Here is a 19,575-nt window from a genome sequence, read left to right as displayed (position 1 = left end):
ATATCAACTTATATATATATATATATATATATATATGTACACACACACACATATATGTATGTAAATATATATAATCTTTCAGCTAAACTATTTACTTACTCAAGGCCCAATTAATTAGATCCTTGAAAAAGAGATAATGTCATATTCAGTAAATCATATCTGAGGTATCACTGAAGTGTTAATTATTTCTAAAAAGATTATAACACATACTTACATATGCCAGAGAAATTCATACATTTTTGTAACTATGACCTCCACATTTTTTTTTAACTTGAGAGAGAGAGAGAGAGAGCGAGCAGAGGAGAAGGGCATAGTGACAGAGAAAATCTTTAAGCAGACTCCACACTCAGTGCAGAGCCTACCATAGGGCTCAATCCCCCAACCCTGGGATTGTGACCTGAGCCGAAATCAAGAGTCTGACACTCAGCCGCCCGAGCCATCCAAGTGCCTCTGACCTCCATATTTTGTATATACATACAAACACACACAGACGCACACATATCGTATCATACATATACACAATATGTAGACATGCACATAATTTTCCTCAGGAGTCACACATCCTTAGAATATAATAAAACTAAATATGGAAAGTGAGGGGAGAAGAATAATTTGAAGAGAATTTGAAGAGAAAATACCATACCTCTTTGTGAAGTGACAATATAGTTATGTTGGTAAGAATGCAGTCTTGTTATTAGCAAATACTAGCAGATTAAGCTTGAAATATGATAAACTCTCTTTTGGGGTTTGTGAATTCATTTGTTCATAAACATATTTACTGTAGCATAGTCCTATTCTGAGGCAAGTGGTGTTGTTAAACTTTACTTTTATCTTCTTCACGGAGACAATTGAAGCCTATACCTACATAAATCGAAAAGCCAAATTTTAGAATGACTCTAACTGAACCAGTGACTTCAAATAGAGAGAATCATTACATCAGGTATGCCTTGCCTCAGAGATGATTTCAAGTCTCAGAAAACTCACTTCACATTCCAAAATAATATTCTTAAAGAAACAGACATATGTGAAATATATTCTACATCCTAAGTTATGATATTTGTAAACAAACCAGTTATTCTTTACAGCAACAAAGAGAAATTATGCCACCAAGTAGTTCAAATCTTTACTCTCCAGCCTATCAAAATCCAAGAAAGTTATATTAGATCAAGTTAGACTTACACTTATCTATCAAAGCAAACTAATGATTTGGGAATTTCTAATCATTGTATGAATATAATTATAACCTGTTAGCAGGAAATTTAGTGGTTAATTCTGCAATTGTCTAATATGGCATACATTAAAACTTTTTATAAAGGAATATCAGTTTTCTTCTGGAGAATTAGGGGAATTATTACACTTTTCTATCCACTATGAGTGAGCTGTGGCCATGTAATTTTATCTGTCCACTCAAAATAAAAGAGTTTAATTTCCTATTTTCTCTTCCCCTGCTGTGGTAGCCCTGTTGAGATGGAACATCCATCGGCATGAGTACCTCATGGATTATATTCAGCCTAATTGACCTGGACATCATAAGATGAACAGGAAGTAAACTTCTGTTGTTTTAAGCCAAAGAGATTTTTTTTCATTAGTAGCAGCTAGCCGATTCCCAAATATACAACTAGTATTCTCAACTAGTATTCTCAGAAAATAAGGAGAGATACAGACAGACAGGGAGGTGGAGTTCTAAGAGGTATTGAAGAGCAAAGCAACATTTAAATGTGAAAATAATTCCTATTAGGTAGTGCCATAGATACGTTGAATCATACTTTGAATCAAATTCAAAAACATGTAGATTCAATAAAAACACTTAAAAAGAAATAAAAGCTACAACCAAAGTAACACCTCAAAATCCGAAATACTTCATACTAGAGTCTTCAAGAATTCCTGTAAGGATTTTAGTATAAGTTCTCCCAGTCATTTTTTTAAATGGACATTTTGTTTGCTTTCTGGTGGGTCTGGTTTTAAACAACTGGAACAGATTCTGAAAAACCTAAGCAGAAAGCATCTTATTGGAAAGATATGGAGGAGATCATAAATGCAACATAAATGTTGGTAATTCAGGAAATTGGTTAGGGACTGCGAGAGGTTATATCTCAAAGAACATAGTTAGGAACATACCCCACAGTCTGGTTTGGAAAACTTCACAGGAAAACTGCTGTCTTCTGCACCAGCAAGCACCACAGCACCTGGTATCAGTCATCTCTTTTACGAGACTTCAGATTGTGGTTGATTCTCTGAATAATATATATAGAATTTTTTTCATCTTAGTGTCATTGAACAAAAGATCAAGATCACAGACTAGAACATCAAGGAAAAGAAAAGGAGTATACAGGCCACTTATGACTTACAGAATTGGGTCAGAGTCTTATTTTAGGATTTAGGCTACGTAGCAAAAACATAGTAAGAGTTCACTACTTTACAACAAAACAAAACAAAACACACACACACACACGAGTATATTTCCAAAAAAATCAGTTATGCTTTTAAAATTTTATAGCTTTTTTTCTTTTATTTGACTCAGTAGAATTCTTTTCTTTTACATGATTTTTTATAGCTTCAAAATAATTCACCTTAGCGATTCAAATAAAACTAATGAATCCCATTGAGTTTCTTTTTTTGCTTTTGAAAACTATAATAGTATAACATTATAAATATTTAAAATTTTTCTCTCAAAATTAAACTCAGACATCGATTTCTGAGTAAAGGGGAAATGTATTAATATGTATTAGTGTAAGAGTAAACAGCATTCAATCACATTGACTGCAAATATTTAATCAATAAGCAGAGAGGGAGAGGGAATGAAATGTAAAACTCCTCTTTTATTCAGACCTCACAATTCTCCTCAGCCCCAAGCGGAAACTACTCATAATAGTTTGGTCCATGTATCTCCAGTCTTTATTTATTTATTTTTTTAATCTACTTGTGATAATTACGTATGCACTGTTTTGCAACTTCATTTATTTACTTAATATATCTTAGGAGTATTTTCATTAATAAAGTTCAGAAAGTTCTAACTCATATAAGTCATTCTTTTAAGTGTCTATACAGCATTACATGACACATTTGTTATATTATTTGTATATACACAACTTGAAAGGTATTTAATTTGTGTGTATTTCAATTTTTAATTATTATAATTCTATATATGACCAACCACAACTAAAATGCTAATATTTAACCATGTTTAAAGGCAATTAAATATGAAATGAAATTATCATATGGCTCCATATGGTACTGTTGGAGAAAGACTGCAACAAATATTTGAACCCCCAATTGCATGGCATGTACTTATATGTATATCCTTTTTTTCCTTTTTTTAAGATTCCTAAAGCTGGAAATGATGGAGGAAACCACAAACATATTTTAATCTTTTGATTACTAATATATGTATAGATAAGCCCATTACTATTTTCTACTCTCACAAATGGTTTATTTTATTTATTTAGTTTTTACAAATGGTTTATAAGACTATCAATATTCTGCATCTTCCTCAACACTAGGTTTCATTATCCTTTCAACTACTGACAAAATGATAGACAAGAATACATTGCTAAAATGTTACTATCATCACACATTTCCCTATAAAAAACATTGCCAATCATTTTAACCTTTTCTATCTGATAAGCAACAACTTATATCTCACTTATTTCCCTATATTTTCAATGCCTTTTGATTTTGCATTTTTTAATTGAAATCTGTGTTGAGATCATTGTAAATTCACTTGAAGTTGTAGGAAATAATAGAACTGTTGTGCACTTTACACATTTTCCCTTAATTGTAAAATTTGGCTAACTGTATTTTAATATCACCACCAGGATATTGATATCAATACAATCATCCAATCTTATTCAGACTTCCCCATTTTACACATATGCATGTATGTGTGTAACTCTATTGCATTCCATATAATTTTTTTAACATGTTCATGTTGTATATCAACTATCATGATTGGTATTCTTAGCAAAGACCTATTTTATAAACATATCCACTCCCTTCCCATCTCTGCCAATACCTAATTCTTGGCAATCATTAATCTGTCCTCTACTTCCAAATTTTGTCTTCAAAAATGCTATATAAATATAAATGCATTAAACAGTATGAAATCTTTTGCAAATATCTTCTTTTTCCATTCAGCAAAATCTTCTTGGGATCCATCCAAGAAGTTGTGTGTATCAATAATTCCTCCCTTTTTATTGCCAAGTACATTTCAGGATTATGTGTGTACCACAATTTAGCATTTCCCTGTTGAAGGAAATTGTGACTGACTGCAATTATCGATTATTACAAATAAAGTTGTGGACATTTGTGTATAGATTTTTTGTGTGGTCATGTTTTTAGGTCTCTGACATAAATGCCCTAAACTGCAATTGTTGGATTTTATAATTGTATGAGTAATATTTTAAGAAAGTGCCAAATTTTTCTAACCTGTAAAAGTTGTAAATTTGTTTGCTAATATTCACAATTGTTTTTATTTCTTTGATGATGGTTAAAGTCATATAAAATTAAACCTAACTTTACTATTAAGATTTTTCTTTCCAGGGCCTTCCTGGGTGGCTCAGTCGGTTAAGTGATGAACTCTTGATTTCGACTTCATGGTTCATGAGAAGGAGACCAGCATCAGGCTCAGTGCTGACAGTGCAGAGCCTGCTTGGGATTCTCTCTTTCCTTCTCTCTCTGCCCCTCTCCACCTCAAAATAAATAAATAAACTTAAAAACAAGATTTTTCTTTCCAGAAATTAGGATAGTAAACTATTTAAATTAGAATGTAGACAGATGTTCACTTCTAAGCCATCTGTTTACAATATTTTGGTATTCAATCTTTTTTAATAAAAACAGAGCTAAATCTAAAATTATTCACACTAATTGTTTTTAAGGCAATATTTTTTATGTTGTTTCCATAATTTTCACAATTTAGCTTTTAATTTTAATCATCATGAGTATCTTCTTTATTTTTTTCTCTTTTATATTTTAGTAATACTATTCTTAAAGATAACAGGTTTCAGAAAGTCAATTCCTGTCACTTGGGACACTCATGGAAAAAGTGACAAACTAAGTGTAATAGAACTTAAGCAAAATGACTAATAATGAGTAACCAAATAGGAATTAATTGGCAGGGAAAATCAATTTAGAGTTAAAAGATAGTTTGCCTCATTGATTTTCATAGCTCATTGAACAGCTACTATTGTTCGTTGTTCTCCGAACTAGACTAAAATTATGGTTAGACTTCCTCCACACATGAGGACATCTAGGTAAAGTCCAGGTATGCAATAAAGCTAAGTTATTAGGTGTTTCCTTGCAGGGTAACTTTTAAAGGGAAAATAAATTAAATATCTGAAAGGTCATAGGAGTAATGCCACAGAGTTAGATTACTGGCTCTATGTACATATCAGGGACATTTGTAACAATCAAATGTATGGTGGTTTCTTACATCATTTTTATTAGTGTGTGATGGTGCCTCCTGACAGAGGGACAGGTTTTAATTAGCAGTCATTTTCCGACACAAATTTTCATATATGCCCTAAAAGTCTCCCAAAGCAAAATCGCTTCCAAGTTGTTCCATAGTCTTTGTTGCATTGTAGGGCAATCTCAAGTTCTTTTATGAGAAAAAAATATTGATCTTATGTGTTGGCAACTCTGCAGTCTATTTTTGTGTATATTTAGTTACTGCTTCTCAATATGTAGGCTTCTTCCATATATAATTAATATTACCTTTCTTTTTAGGCCTACTTTTAAATTCATATTTTTCTTTGTGTAAACAACATCATAGAACTTATAATTTAGTCTCTTGTTAGAATCTTTACTATTGGAGTAGGTAAATTTCAAGACGTTAAAGTTTCGTAGGAAACTTTATTTCATTGAGAGATTTACTGTTTTTCATCCACATGCTTTCAGTTATCTCTGTGGTTAAAAAAAGTTATCTCTGTGGCTTATTATATCAGATATATAGGCTTCGTTAAAATTAAACTTCATTATTATTGAAGTACCAGGCCAACCATTATAAATAATTATATTATGAAATAATTCCTCAAAAAGTTTCTATAAAAAACTCTAATTAAAATGATGTAAGTCTTATCTTAAAATATTTGCATTATTAATTTGTCTTAGGTTTTAATGGCAGTATAAATGAATACTTCTACAAACAAGTCTCTGAATGCTTCTCCTACTACTGTTAAAATCAGAAACAGAGACTAGCCTTGAAAACTTCCTGAACAGACAAACACAGTTTAATCATACAAACAAAGCTTAATTTAGCTTATTTTACAAAGCCAACTTGACCTGGATCATTTCTTGCTTGTGCTTCTGGAAATGATAAACAAAACTTGAACTATTTCCCGAGGTTGATATGTGGTAACCACTGAAAATTGTAACATTGCAGCCAGTCACTGAGACAGGTTAACAGTCACAGCTTTCTCACTACATAAGCTGCTTTATAACATATACACTACTGAGCCTCATTTCACATTTTGGTTTCACTGTTCTTGGATTACAAACTGTCTTTTAGGTGGCTGCACAACAAATCTTAACTAATTACTGTTTTAGTGATTCATGGGTTTTACTTTGGCTATTTTGAGCATCTATCTGACACTATATAACTCAATACTTTCCCAGTTTTGCTTTGTCTGCAAGTATGATCTGAATTTGTCGTTCAACTGAAGTATTCAATATGTTCTAATATAACTTATCCAAACGTGATAGAATTTTTTTTGTCCTGTTGAACATATGTGAGGGATAAATCTTGGATAAACCAAGACAATTCACACATGAAAAGAAAAGAAAAGAAAACAAAACAAAGACTATAGCGTTAAGTAGATAAATGGTACAAGCAAGAATATAATCCATCCTGTTTACATGATTTATGACATGAGAAGAAAAATTAGTATTTTGCAAAGGTATTGATCACGAAAAGGTTATACATTTTGTTTTTCTCCCCTCTCTCTAAGACAGTGATGAAGTGTTACTCTTTTGTTACCTAAGATACCAGACTTTAAAGTGTATCCATCCACTGCTAGGTTTTCTCAGGTGAAAGGATAGGAAAAATGTTCTACTCTTTTCATTTCTTTCAAAACCAGTTGAATGGAAGATCTATATTTTGTATACAGTGTATTTAGATACTTTGTTTACAAAGATACATTATGTTTTATTAAATATTGATTTAATCTTAGTTACCAGTTGAAATGTCTTAAATACAATTTTAGTCAATTTTGAGAAAGAAAAGATTATATAAAAATCAGAGGGAATTACCAAAGATGCTTCTGAAATTATTGTTTCAGTCTGATAAAGTTTCTTTTTATTTAAACCATCTTTTATACACAATAGGGTTAACTGTGCAGCCTCAAACTTATTTTCCTATTATAGAGTTTTTCAAGGGAGGAAAGAAATAGAGAATAAGAAATGGTGTTTTCTGGTTATTTTTTCATACTTTTAGATATATCTTTAAATATTATAAGCCATTTGAATTAATTTTCCTGTAGTGTTCCAAGTAAAAATCCTTATATGTTATAAAAGTAAAGGAAGAAGACATTAAATAAATATACACATGGTACCCCTTTACATAGCCCCCATGACTATGCTAACAGATAGGTAAAAATATGTATACTACAGGAAGTAGGAACTGGGGATCGTGTACTTATATAGAGATTTGAATCCCAGTTCTTTGATTTACTGGTTTTGCTGCTTTGTTCATGTCATAGCACTTTTCTGAGCTTAAGTTTCCTCATCGCTAAGTGGAAGTAATGACGCTGTGTTATTGCAGTGTTAAGGTATCCTGAGATAATATATACCCTGTGTTGTATTAACCCCATCTCCACATTTTCTACTTTTAGTGTTAGGACACATCTTATGCTGTGTCTCTATTGATGGAGACTTACCTTGAATGAAAACACCATAATATAGTAAAAATTAAATCATCAATGCAATACTTTTTAAAACTTTTTTAAATGTTTATTTATTTATTTTTGAGAGAGAGAGAGATAGAAACCAAGCAGGGGAAGGGCAGAGAGAGAGGGAGACAGAATCCCAAGCAGGCTCCGTGCCGTCAGCACAGAGCCCGATGTGGGGCTTGAACCCGTGAACCATGAGATCATGACCTGAGCTGAAACCAAGAGTTGGATGCTTAACCAAGTGAGCCACCCAGGTGCCCCCAATAGTTTTTAAACCTAAGACTTGTGACAATAATAGGTAAAACAGTTTTATAACACCTTGGATAAAATTCTATACAATTATCCTCCTTATGTGAGATCAATTTATTTCCCAGAAGATGAAAATGCTTTTTCAAATAAATTTTGCTTTTAAAAGAACATTTTCTGCCTTTGTGGAAACTCAGGAGAACATCATATGCACATCCAAGTGTTGTTTTATTTTGGAGAATACATGTGAGGTTAGTGCAAATTCTCAACAGACTTGGATACCTGGGACAGACCTGGATATGTTGTCCGCTTGCAATGGACACTGAGATCTGGAGTGAATTTACTTTGAGTGAACACAAGCTTTGCTAGGAAGAGATGTGAAAGTGCCTGCTCCTTCCTATATAATTAGTGCCACATATTTTTTTTTTTTTTTTTTGCAACTGTACGTAAAACAGGTTAAGCCATTAAGGGGGGATTTGGGGCCATGAAAATGTTTTGGAAATAGAGAGAGGTGGTGATTGCACATCATTTTGAACACACTAAAAGCTACTGAACAGTTCACTTTAAAATGATTATAATTAAGGGCACCTGGGTGGCTCAGTCGGTTAAGCATCCAACTCTTGATTTCGACTCATGATTTCACGGGTTTGTGGGATTGAGCCCCACATCGGGCTCTGTGATAACAGCAAGGGAGCCTGCTTGGGATTTTCTCTCTCCCTCTACCTCTGCCCATCCTCCACTATCTCTGAAAGTAAATAAATAAACAACATTTTAATGGTTACAATTATGTCAGTTTCATCTCAATAAAAACAATGCAAAAGAAACTTTCAAGAACTCCCTTGTTCATAAATTTTAATATTATCAATAGATAAAAAATCATTGTCTACTTCCTGATATGCGCACAGAGAATGACACGGAATAATTTTAGTTATAAATTCAAATTTGGAATATTGATATAATAAGATGCTGTTAAATTATCTTTTTGAGAGTTGTTGTTTTTCCTCCATGTAATTTTACTTTTAGTTTGAAATACATGGCTTTAAGATTCTGATGTGTTACATCTTGGGTAAATTTTGTTTGGGTCTTTATAGCTGAGGTGAACCCTCAGCTGTATCCTGTATTGACATCAGCACTCTGCATCTAAGATAGGAGGCTTTTAAAATTGTCTTTATAATGATATTCAGACTTTGAGTACTCATGCAAAGCAGCAGAGGTCAATCAAATGTTAACCTTGATATATTTCTTGAAATATCACCATAAATGAAAGAAACATTATAAAAATAGTGTATGATTTATCTGTTATGACACATTGCATTATTGGGAAATATGTGAACTGGTTAATCAAAATGAGTTAACTTCATGGTTCATACTCTTTTGGAAACATCTAATAAACTTTCCTGTATCTATTAAACTGGAAATTAGTTTTCTCTCAATAGCGACATAATCATTAAAAAAAAAAAAAAAAAAAAAAAGGTTAGTCTTTTGAGTCCTTGAAGTCTTGTGCGTATCAGACCATCTCGGTTCAAAACAAATGTTTAGCCCAACCATAGTGATGGGATCCTACAAAGATAAGGCCCAGATTTAGGGATTTAAAATTAACTAGTCCTTCAGAAGACAATAATCAGAATCCCAAGAAAAGGACATGGGACTGTGGTTTAGATGTGATATTAAAAGTGTATGAGCTTGAGAAGGCTAGGAGAAAGCAAGATGACACTTTTTAGCTTCAGAGGAGGAAGTCTGTAGTTTGTTTCCCATTGGGTTTCTTTCATGGAGACATCTCTAAGGTGGAAAGAGCTCATAGGAGCCGGGTAGCTGAAAAAGCCAGGTAGTCATGGGCTTTAGTTCAATAGTTTGGCTACTCAACATCCTTGCATGGCCTTGTTTCCAAACTCATACTTTCACAAAAAATTGTTTGGGTTATTATTGTAAAATTATGTCTTGAATAACAATAGGAAAAGTAAAAAACCCTGAAGGAAAATAGTCTTGCCAGCTATTTCAACCACATTTAGGCCAATGAATCTCAAATAGGGTAAATATAAGAGAAGCATAACTAGATACATCATAGAGAAACTATTGAAAGACAAAGACAAAAAGAAATTCTGAAGAGCTTTTAAAGAGAGCTTGTAATCATAGAAAGGATTCTTTGCAAAATGTTGCCATTTTTTGCCAAAAGCCTATCTGGTAATATTGCTCATAATTCTAACCACTGTCCTATTGATTTGTTTTTCGGCAGCATGAACAAATGCCAAAAATAAAAATGAAAAATAAAAAATAAAAATCAAGCAAGAAGGAAATGTATGAAAAAAATTAATTGTAGCTAAAAGGGGTTCTCAAATGAGGTAGTAAAATGGGTTTCAATTAATGAAGGGTCAGAGATTAAATTTCAATCAAGATACCACAGCAGATGTGTGATAAGTAAAACACTACCAAAACTAGCACCATTAACAGCATATTACTGGCACTGCATGCCCAATTGGTAGTTTCCCCTGAAAATGATGTGTTATTGCTATCACTGTTATCTTCAAAGTACATTCCTCACTGTGCATGTTCCTTTAATTTAAGAGACACTATAATTTGTTAATAACATCCAGAGCTATGAAAATGTTATTCATCCAATTAAAAGCCTTGCTGAATTACAGATATATAAACAAACAGACACACAGAAAAGGGGTTTACAGTGCCAACAAATTTAAGCCATGGATCACGAATAAACACAGAAACAACAACAAAAAAACCTTCTCTGGTCCAGATATCGAAAATAGTTCTTGTGAACAGAAGAGTAAATAGCGCTCCAAATGGGTAAAGGAACAAACAGGAAAATCCTTACAAACTAGATTCTACCTAATCTCTCATCCAACAGAGAATAGACATCCATAAATTTTAATCAATTGTCAGAGATCATCAAATGATCATATTTAAGATCAACTGATCACCTATTGCTGCTTGCAATGATTATTGGCTGCTAATAAGCCTAATATAAAATTAAAAACAAAATATATAATGCAAAAGTGGTAGGAAAGAAAAATAAAATTAAAAAAACATAGTCAGTAAATTTCTCTTAACTTTTTGTATTCCCTCGGACCCAACAAAAGACTCAACGGACCTTAAATTGTCATCAGGTGCACCTCTCTAATAATGAAATTTACTTAGTTCTGTTAGGTGATCTAATGGGCATCACATTGGAAAACCTTCAAAACTATTAATTAACAGTTTAAAAAAAACTAAAATCATAATTCTTGTACAAATTATAAATGAACATATATTAAATATTTTATTTAACTATAATGAAGGAGTAAAGCAAATAATTTAACAGGTTCAAAGGAGAATTGAGAAATACACTTACAGAACAGGAATATTTAAATAAGTGTGAAAATGGACACAGAACTGGATTCTTCCAAAGAAGAAATAACTCCACTGAAACTCCATCAGAAAGGACAGAATTTATGTAGAGAAGAATTTATCTATAAGAAACAGTAGTTTTACATAACCACCAGATATCTGTAATTTACAGAATTATAAAATAGTTCCTATGAAATCAGTATTATATAAATTTGGTATATTATAGAGAATATGTAATTTTTAGTAAAGCCTGAATTTTTAAATGAATTATTTGTAAAGTATGTGTTGATACTATAGCACTCTATTTCCCTATTTTTATATTTAATCTTTCAGTGATTATTTATCCATACAATTATCTGTCTATAGATGTGTCTGTTTAGAGAAATATCTTTCCTTGAACATTTCTCACAGCGTATTATTCTGAAACAAAAAAATAGCCAAAAAGTCAATCAGAACTAGACAGTTTCTCCCCTAATGCATTAAAATGAAACAGTTAAAAATTTTTCATTATGAGTCTTTCTTTTTGTGTGTAAGCTGAAACTGAATTGTGTAGTGTACTTTGGTTTTCTAAAAACCTGAAAATAAATATTTTTGTAGGAAACAAATAAAGAGGAATGTTTTCTACAGTATCCAGAGCTACCAAAGCTGAACAGCTTAGTGAGTAACCCAAGCTCATGAAATTACAAATTTAACAGTTTTCTTCATCTTTGTATGCCTTCAAAACACCAGAAAAGGTGAAAATGAAAAATCAGGGAAAGAAAAAAAAATTGCCATACTAATTATATATTAATTTAAGTATGGTAGAGAGTTTTTTCCTTCTGGAAAACTTTCATCAAGATAATAAATAGCTACTTTATAATTTTGGAGATTTCCATAAATTTATTCAATATATAACCTAGATGTTTGACTTCCAAGAACTTTAAAAAAAAAAAAAACATTTATTATGTGCTGTACCTTTAGAATGGAAACAAAATTTACATGTTTAAGTCTGGTGAGACTCTAACAGATACATATGTTTCTTGTTTCAGAATAACATAATTTGTTAAATATTAAGTTGTATCATAATGCTAGCTGAGTTTCGACATAATGAATGACTTCTGTTTCTTTTTTTTAATTAATAAATTAATTTTTTATTTAAAAATTTTAATATTTATTTATTTTTGAGAGAGAGAGAGACAGAGAAAGAGAGAGAGAGCGTGAGCAGGGGAGGGGCAGAGAGAGAGAAGGATATACAGAATCAGAAGCAGGCTCCAGGATCTCAGCTGTCAACACAGAGCCCAACATGGGGCTCCAACTCATGGACTGTGAGATCATGCCCTGAGCTGAAGTTGGACACTTAACCAACTGAACCACCCAGGTGCCCCAAATTACTTCTTTTTCTAATTGTGTTGTTTTATAAAGGCATCTGGTAGAGAAACTCCTTGAAGTATTAACAAAAGCAATAGTTTATCTCAAAACAAATAATGGAAAGGTATAATTTACCACATAAAGAGTCTCTTCTAATCTGTTTTTTCTGATCATTAAGAAAACTGATAATTGGACTGACTGGACATAAAACATTATACATCGTAGAGATTTTTCACATCAGTTTTCCTCTCACATTCTTTGCACATTCTTCAGTTTGTTTCAGTTGTTAGAGAAAAAATAATCTGATTAGACCCATTTAGTTCTGAGTTGTAAGTATACGAGAATGGTAAGTATCCAGGGACATTTATAATTTAATATTGAATATAAATTTATAATTTAAAAGTCTCCAAATTGTTACTTCAGTTTCTGGTAAATGTTTAAGAGAAACTTTTCTATTGTTCTGTAAATCCTCCTATTTAACCGGAAGCAAATTTATATAGTAAAATTTGGATGCTATTTACCTATTCTTTCACATTATGGTAGGCAAAATAAGAGACTAATCAGATCAGAAAATAATATGGTTGGTGTTTTGTTTTTACACATATTGAAGGATTTGGGACAGGATTCTGATTAGGGATGTCTAGCTACTATGACTACTCTGACACTTATTAGCCACAAACATTTGGTATACCATTTGACAAGTTTTCCTTACAGATAAAGTCAAATTATGCCAATGTCACAGGATTCGTATGAAGACCAAATAATACATACACAAATAATACAGCATTTTTCAAGATGTCTTAAAATCAATTAGCCTCAGAACATTGTTTTTAGCAAATTATTGTATAAATTCCCAGAACATAAGTAAATATATGCCAAAATGACATGTTTCAGGGGGCAGGAAATATTTACAAGGCCAGATAGTAAATAGTTTTGCAGACCATAATATGGTCTCTCTTTCAACTACTCTAGTCGGCCATTGTACAGTGAAAGCAACCTTGACAATAAGTAAATGAAGGAGAGTGGCCATGTTCCAACAAAATTTTATTTATGGACACTGAAATTGGAGTAAAATAAAACTTCAATTTGTCATGGAACATTATTTTTGACAATTATCAATTTATGGTTATATAATAACATACTCTGACCATGGAGGTCATATAAAAAAGGCCATGGGCTAAATTTTGAGGCCTCCTAATATTGCTTTCATTCAGCTTCCCCCACTTTGGTCAGTGGGGCCCCTCCATAAAGCCTAGAAAACTGCACAGAGAATGATTTGGATGATATAATGCATTACAAAACTATCAGTTTGGAAGCTTATGATATATTTTGGATATTCAAATAATCACTGAAATAATTCCATAAATTTAGAGACTATCTTAAATTCAGGACAGTAAAATAGACTTAGACTTAATTTTTCTGCTTATGCCAGTAAAGATAGGTAACACAATATAGGAATTACATTAATATTTACAGATTTATAAATTGCTTCATGAATTTAATGAGAAAAAAAACTGAGTCTTGTCCAGCTACATATTTCCAAAAGGGTAGTTGGCTTTCACTATATATGGCATATATATTCATTGAAATGAGACTGGCTTAATTTATTATACTCATTATGGTTTGTCACATGGCAAAACTGTCTTTGCATTTTGCAAAAATGTAAGCACTTTAGAAGTATATGTAAGCAGAAGTAGAAGGAGCTGATTTTTTCCCCCTGCACATTGGCATATGACCCTTGGTGATCCACTGGACCTCTTTTAGCTCTAATAGTCTAGATGAGTAGATAATGCCTAATATTTCTTTGTAGTATAATGACTATTAGTGATGGCATGTGATATTTAGCATAAGAGATTGGGAGTGGATCTTTCTTAATTTAATGCCAAACTGAAAACCGAATTTTCATTAATTAATTTCTTAAAGCTCTGTCCTAATTCCAGATATCAGTCCAAGTTTAAAATATAAATGTGGATTCTCTATAGTTCTTCACTTTCCTGAATCTCTCAGATTCCTTTTATTTTTTCCATTTTGAATTGTATGTCCACCTTTACAATTTGATTTTTTAGTTCAATTGAACTGAATTATCACACTCTCTCTTCCTGAAATCATAGGTTTTATTAAGAGCAAGAACTGAAAGTTATATTCCATAAAGAGTTTAAGGATTGCATTAGTTAGGATATAATTGTGGCTGCTCTGAGAGTTCCAAAACCACAGTGGCTCAATTAAGAACTTCATTTCTGTCTCACATAAAAATCTAAGCTGATATGGCAGGTCTGCTCTTGAAGCAGAGCAAGGCCACTCCTATCTTTTTGCTTCTCCAGCCTCATGATGCTCCTTTATTCACCTGGTCCAAGATGGCTCACCATATAGCCACATTGTGACCTCTGGTAAAGGGAGAAGACAACTTGGGAAATAGGGTGTTTTCTTATCAATATATAAACTAGACATTGCATACACCCTCCTCCTACTCATACTGACTAGGAATTCATCATAGTATAGGCAAATCATTGGAGGAGGCAGAGTAATAATAGGCTTATTCTTGGTAGCCATGTGCTTGCTCCACATTGAGATTACCCTATGGGTAACCCTAACAAAATCTATGCTAAATTAGATATTTCAACTGAGACTTTTAAATATGATAGGGGCGCCTGGGTGGCTCAGTCAGATGAGCGCCCGACTCTTACTTTTGGCTTGGGTCATGTTCTCAAGGTCGTGAGATTGAGCTCTGTGTCAGATTCTCCCTCTCTCCCTCTCTCTCTGCCCCTCCTTTGCTTGTGCTTTCTCTCTCTCTCTCTCTCTCTCTCTCAAAATAAATAAATAAATGAATAAACTTTAAAAAATATGATGGATAATGGATAGATAGCTTACCATGCATAAACATTCATGGAAATATCTGAGAAGCCATTACCCTAGCTATTCACAGCAAAATAAAGGAATAAAATATAAGTCATGAAAATTTTTTCGAGAATTTCTTTGATAATAACTGCTATGACATCCATTCCTTCTCTTTCAGTTAATCCAAGAAGGAGAGAGCTTCCACTCTTTCCTCTATAGTTAGACTTACTGTTGGTTTAAAAAAAAAAAAAAAAAAATCCAAGTCTGAAGAAAGGCTGCTTCATCTTCAGACTAAAGAACACTATCTTCAGAGGTATCTTCACTTGACTGGTCAGAAAGATTAAATGACAACAGTGATTGGTACATGCAATTTGGTCAGTACAAAATTGTTTAAAAATATTTGAATACGGGGCGCCTGGGTGGCTCAGTCGGTTGAGCAGCTGACTTCCACCCAGGTCATGATCTCGCGGCTCGCGAGTTCGAGCCCCGCATCGGGCTGTGTGCTGACAGCTTGGAACCTGGGGCCTGCTTCGGATTCTGTGTCTCCCTCTCTCTCTGACCCTAACCCACTCGCATTCTGTCGCTGTCTCTCTCAAAAATAAATAAACATTAAAAAAATATTTGAATACATTTACATGAGAAATATTTTAGTGATATATGCTCAAATATGTACAATTATATCTTCTTTGTTTGGGATTTGAGATGGGATTTTTATATTTATATTTATAAAAATAAAGAAAATGACAAGGAAAGGTATTACACACAAATCAAACTGCAGGCATGTAAAGAATGATCTCTGCAACTCTATACAATACTACTCCTTTTATCCACAGTGTCAGTTACCTGTGGTCAACCACGATCTGTAAGCAGATGATTCTCCTTCTGACATATTGCTAGACTAATGCTTCATCATTAGATGAATGTAGCATTCATGTAATGTGAATACTATGTGAATGCTATGTGAATAACGGGCAATATTATTCACCTCACTTCATCTCATCACGTGGGTATTTCACCTTTCATATCACAAAAAGAGAGTGACTACAGTACAATAGGATATTTTGAGAGAGAAAGAGAGAACACATTCACATAACTTTTATTGTAGTATATTCTTATAATTAATCTATTTTATTATTGCTGTTGTTAATCTCTCACTGTGCATTATTTATAAACTAAACTTTAGCATAGGTATGCATGTATGGGGAAAAACATCGTATATCAGCCTCAGTACTACCCACAGTTTCAGGCATCCACTGGGGCTCTTAGAACATATCCCCTGTGAATAAGGGGGAACTATTGCACATTTTCCCCCCAATGGATAAAACTAGTCCATACTGAAACTTTAAGGAATCGAAAAGGTAAAACTCATCTTAAAGTCTTTTTGAAACTTGTGTCTTACTGTCTGGCCACTATGGAGATTGGAAAAATAAGATGATTAATTGGGATACGGGTCTCCAAATTGGGAGTGAGTTCAAGGTTACTATCTTTTAATCTGGGTATGAAATGATACTTCTGTTTGTGGTTACCCCACCATAAGCAAGGGAGCTAAACTCCTGGTTTTTTACTTCCACCTCTGCCCTTCAAAATAGAGTTTATGGAGAAAATATAACACATGCTGTAGAGCCAGATACTTTAAGTGGTTATTAGTATCATGTTAATATAAAAGAACTTTAAAAAAGAAATAAACATTAAGTCATTGGATGACTGAGCTTCCAAAACAAGTAAAGGTAACTCTAGGGATGAGCAACTATGTGTTCTAGTGCAGGCAAACCTGGGATAACCATGCAACATTCTTCTGAAGTATCCATTTTAATCAGTAAAACGAATTGGAAACCCCCATTAGGTATTTTTCAAGGTAGATGGACTACTTCTGCAATGTTACTGGCTCAGGAACTGTGATACATAATATTACAATGTTCAGGTAACTACACAAGGGTAGCTCTTAGATGTGAATTGAATTTACAAATTAAGTGTGATTCTGTCCACTGAAGAAATATTTTTTACACAGTTTCTTATTTTTTTATTTTTATTTTTTGAGAGAGCAGGAGAGGGGAAGGGAAAGGGGGACAGAGGATCCCAGTGGGCTCTGCCCTGACAGCAATGAGCCTGATGCGGGGCTCAAACTCAGGAACTGTGACTTAAGCTGAAGTCTGACGCTCAACTGACTGAGCCACCCAGGTGCCCCCATTGAAGAAATATTTTAATTCAGTCCTCAGTTATGAGTCATCCACTTCTTTTCAGGTGATAGCAGTTAAATTACTAAGTAATGCTCAGAATTAATAATTATAGGACCTTTCAATAAGACAATATTGAATAAGTTTTCACAGGAACTTAGATATCACTTTGAACTATAATAAACGCTCACTCTTCCTTTAATAAAAGTATGCATGTGTTTAGCACTGAGAAGTTTTTCCAGCTTGAGGGCCACCTGAGTGCCTCAGTAATTGGGCGACCAACTCGCTTCGGCTCAGGTCATGCATGATCCCAGAGTTGGGAGATGCAGCTCCATGTGGAGCCTGCTTCGGATTCTCTCTCTCTGCTCCCCCCCACCAAGGTTGCTCACATGCACTGTCTCTCTCAAAATAAATAAACATTTTTAAAAAGATTTTCTCAGTTTGATATATTTTACTCCTTTGCTAAACCTATAATATTAGTCTTAAACTCTTTCATGTCACAGTAGTTATTCTGTTACTTTCTGGAAAACAAATCTTCAGAGGACTGAAATACCACAGTTGAAGCAGGTGAGAACAAATCCAGCAGGAAAAAAAAAAAAAAAAAAATATATATATATATATATATATATATATATATATATATCCATAAACTGATAAGGAAAGACCCGTATTTGGAGTATAAAACATGACCTAAAACCGTCCAATGCCCTTGTAAGAGAGACCACTTCTTCCCTGTAGACAGTGTATTGGAAAAGTTTTTGAAGCATAACTCCTTAGATTCTCAAACTTTTTTTTATCCAGGAAATCTACCTGCAAAGCTAGCTGAACTCCTCTTCACAGACCGCTCACAGCAGAGTTGGATTCGCTGTGCAACAGGCCAATTCCCGTTACAGGAGAAAGTGCGTACTGGATTTTCAGCTCTATAAAATCTATGCTTTACTTACAAATTTAGGACTGTTCACTGACTGAAACTTAAAGATCAAAGTTTTAAATGTGAACGTTGAGGTTAATCTGAGTAATAAGACAAACGTCAGGAAAAAAAATTATAATCATCTGATGCTAGCAGATAACATGACTGCCATTTGGTAAATCTTCAGAGCAAGTCCTTTTTAAGCAGTAACACTGATGTATAACTTACATATGGTTTTGGATATCCTTGTGTGATAAAATTAAAAATGAACCCCCAAATCCCTCATGCCTGCAAGCAAGCAAAATTCCCTGGTGCCAGGGGAATGAGCAGAACTGGGAGCCAAGAGGAAATAAATAAGAACGAATTAGGATTAATTAATAATTAATTTTACATTAAAATGATGTCTTAAAAATAAAAAGCAGGGAATTGTAGGGGTGCTTGGGTGGCTCAGTCAGTTGAGCATCTGACTTTGGCTCAGGTCATAATTTCACAGTTTGTGGGTTTGAGCCCCACATCAGGCTCTGTTCTGACAGCTAGAGCCTGCAGCCTGCTTGGGATTCTGTATCTCTCTCTCTCTCTCTCTCTCTCTGCCTCTCCCCTGCTCACACTGTCTCTCTCTCTCTCTCTCTCTCTCTCTCTCTCTCTCAGAAAATAAACATTAAGAAAAATTTTTTTAAAAGAGGGGGGTTGTAGAAACCAGGGCATAAGATTTGTATCACAATGATAGAACTAGAAGGAAATTAGGGGAAGAAACATCTGTGGATGTGATTTAAAGGTAGATCAGTTGGATAGTAGAGGGCAGCTGGATTTTCACCACAAAACTAGAAGTAAGCGGAGGCCTACT

At 33.5% G+C, this 19,575-nt stretch overlaps 1 long non-coding RNA gene across 2 annotated transcripts in view; it reads left to right on the top strand.

Annotated features, from left to right (window-relative positions):
* LOC109253288 (uncharacterized) overlaps nucleotides 1-19,310 on the top strand; it is an 80,250-nt gene extending 60,940 nt beyond the window's left edge. For both annotated transcript variants that reach the window (XR_002074323.2, XR_002074321.2), the window contains one exon: nucleotides 18,623-19,310. This is a non-coding gene — a long non-coding RNA (uncharacterized LOC109253288). The remainder of the gene's footprint in view (nucleotides 1-18,622) is intronic.
* The last annotated feature ends 265 nt before the right edge of the window (nucleotides 19,311-19,575 follow it).

Source organism: Panthera pardus, unplaced genomic scaffold (genome assembly GCF_024362965.1).
Source record: "Panthera pardus isolate Hobbes unplaced genomic scaffold, ASM2436296v1 HiC_scaffold_24, whole genome shotgun sequence".
In the NCBI taxonomy this organism is placed as follows: Eukaryota; Metazoa; Chordata; class Mammalia; order Carnivora; family Felidae; genus Panthera; species Panthera pardus.
This window is presented reverse-complemented; position numbering and strand designations above follow the sequence as displayed.